This window comes from Pteropus vampyrus, unplaced genomic scaffold, assembly GCF_000151845.1.
Source record: "Pteropus vampyrus isolate Shadow unplaced genomic scaffold, Pvam_2.0 Scaffold109, whole genome shotgun sequence".
Taxonomy (NCBI): Eukaryota; Metazoa; Chordata; class Mammalia; order Chiroptera; family Pteropodidae; genus Pteropus; species Pteropus vampyrus.
Window position 1 is genome coordinate 2,178,124 of NW_011888890.1, and position 2,985 is coordinate 2,181,108.

Here is a 2,985-nt window from a genome sequence, read left to right on the forward strand (position 1 = left end):
AAATAAATATTACCTCATATCTTTTTAGTGACCCTTTAAACTAGGTAGTATATTGTTATTGTTGTTATTGCTATTTACTGTTTACAGATGATGAACCTCAGGTTTTTGGAATTTCAGTAATATGCCCAAGCTTACATAAGTTAATTTGCAGAGCTGTGATTCAAACCCAAGTCTTACGTTTCTAAAGCTCGTTTTCTATCTAATGTGAAGCATTTTTTCTAACCCCTGTTTTTGAACTTTAACAAACTTCTTTATTTTTAACTTCATTTTACCTGTAAAGTTCAAAAATCAAAACAGTATAAACAATCGAGAACTCTTGCTTTCATTCCTCTCCCCCCAATACTCTGCCCTCTTGTCTGTTACTTATTTTTATTTTATCCATTTGTTTACTAAAAATATAGCATATTATACACTATGATCTTTTCAATATATATTAACACTACATAGAGAACTTCCTTTTAAAAAGTTGTTTCGCCTCCTTTTTACAGCTACGTATTGTTCTTTTATGAGAATGCACTTTATCTATTCTACTGTTGATATCCATAGGGACTCTATTTTAAAAATGTTATATTATGTAAAATTTCAAGTATATGCAAGAACAGAATAGTAAAATGAACCTCCCATGTACCTGTCACTTAGCTTTAAGATTTTTACCTTAGGCCAGCTGTGTTTTATCTATTACCCTCCTCTACTCCCTACCCCCACATTATTTTGAAGCATGTCCTAGATATCATATTACTACACCCATAAATATTTTAGTCAAATATTATTATTCGATGATGAAAAATTTACTTTCTACAGTAAGAAATCTCCAGGAATAAAAAGGTCTGTTAACTTTCTTAGGCTTATAAAGATGTTCATGTAATGATGTTTTTCATGTAAAGGAAAGAATAGTTTTTTTGTTTTCAAAAACCACAATTTATTATGTTTTATAAAAGAAGCATCCAAATGGATTAATAGATCAAAATTAGGCACTTGGATGGGACAGGTTATATCATATCAGCCTATCCTTTTCCATAGCACAGTTGAGTCTTTTTTTTCCCACTCTTCCTCCCTTGCATTAAACATGTTGAGAAAGGGAATAAACTGTCTTTTGATTATTTTCCTGACTTTTGTTTATTTTGTTTATTTTAAACCAAAGCAGAAAGAAAGGTTTGGATGAATGATAATCTGCTGTTGATAAAGTATTCTACTCATTTTGATATTGATGCTAGCATTTCCCTGCTTGCTTTTAATTACTTCTCTGTCACCTTGTAGTTACGGATTCGAGACCTTGAAGGAGCTTTGCAGGTAGAAAAGGCCAGCCAAGCAGAAGCTGTTGCTGATTTGGAAATGATTAAGAATGAATTCAAAGAAGTTGAAAGCGCTTATGAGCGAGAAAAGCATAATGCACAAGAGAGCTTTGCAAAACTAAGTTTGTAAGTGTTTTACTGTAAAATTCTCTAAATTAATATATAGAGCTTATGAAACCTATATAAATATGAATGTGTAGTATTTTAGATATAGCTCCTATTAATGTCAGTGGTAGATTGAGGGTAAAGGATTTCATAAAACATAACTATACTTCATTGTACAGGTAAATATAGAAATACTCTTTTGGGTTTTGAAGTATAATGGCTATTCCAAGTAGTCTCAGAAATGCAGTTCTTATAATAGAAAATAAATATATTAATGTATTTTATATTATATCTGCTGAGGTAGTATAGTATCTTTAAAGACCTTGATTTTCTAGGCCACTTAAAATGGTCTGTGTGGAGATGGACAATATTTGAAATTTTCTCAAACTGTGAAAATAATAGTAGGAATAATACTGCTGCTAGTGGCTAGCATGCACTGTGTCTCCCTTCATGCCTCGCATTGTGTGGTTTCATTTAATTTATACAACACCCTATGTGGTAGCTACTCTTTTTATTTCTTTTACAGGTGTGGAAATTGAGGCTTAATGAGGGTAAGGACACACAGCTAGTAAGTGGCAAAGTCAGGATCTTTCTGACTCCTACTGATTTTAACCTTTTTCAGTTCAAAAGCCGTTCATTTAGAACATTCTGTGCAATGCTTTAAGAAGTTTATAATTTTTAAATGTTTCCAAAAAGAAGTCACTAGTAGACATTTTAAACCATTTCCCCCTATTTCCCCACCACTGGTATGTGACATGGTAATAGGTTGGTAATTAGTTATATATTTATTTTTAATGTTTGTTTTTATTTATGACAAATTGATCATGGTTTGCCATTTACAGTAGTAATATAAAGATTCCTTTTAAAAATCTTCATTTAACTTAAGTGAGTTAAAGAAGACTATTATTTAAACTGATTATTACGAGTGTGGCAAAAGTCATAAAGATGGCACTTGGAAGACAAAAGTTTGAAAAAATTTATAACTTTTTAACTATATTACCTTTATTAGTAATGCTTATAATATTTTCAATTTCCTTGCTTTTCCTCTAGGATGACTTAAATGACATTCTGTGAATGTTATTCTAAGGTCTTCCTTTATTACCTTTGAACCATTGCCTGAGTCTGCACATTTACATATAAATATGTTTCAAAGACCCTTATCTAGAATGTTGCTTTGATTAGAACCTACAACTGAAACAGTAAGAAGTCAGATCATACTTGCAGCAATTAAAGCTTTCCAATAGTGAAAGGCTTCTTTGGGGAACTAGTGAGCTGCTTGCCTTGGGAAGTTCAGAAGAGAGGGCGGATGATTCTCTGTCACGGATATTGAAGAAGAGAGTCCTGCCGAGACTGGACTAGAGAAATCTTAAGATACTTGCTAACAATTAATTAAGCTCTAAGATTTTAACCCATGTACTTTTCTGATTGGATTCCAGAGCAATTTTTGTTTTGTTTTGTTTTGCTGTTATTTGTGTTTTTGTGCTTAAAAAATTTTACTTGAATTTTGTATTCCCATAAGCACCAACTAACAGTTCTAAATATAGTAGCAAACTTGTATGTAGTCTAAAAGTAAAATACTGTTAAGCTC

At 31.7% G+C, this 2,985-nt stretch overlaps 1 protein-coding gene across 6 annotated transcripts in view; it reads left to right on the forward strand.

Moving 5' to 3' along the window:
* CCDC171 (coiled-coil domain containing 171) overlaps positions 1–2,985 on the forward strand; it is a 281,050-nt gene that overhangs the window by 67,662 nt on the left and 210,403 nt on the right. The window lies entirely within an intron of this gene.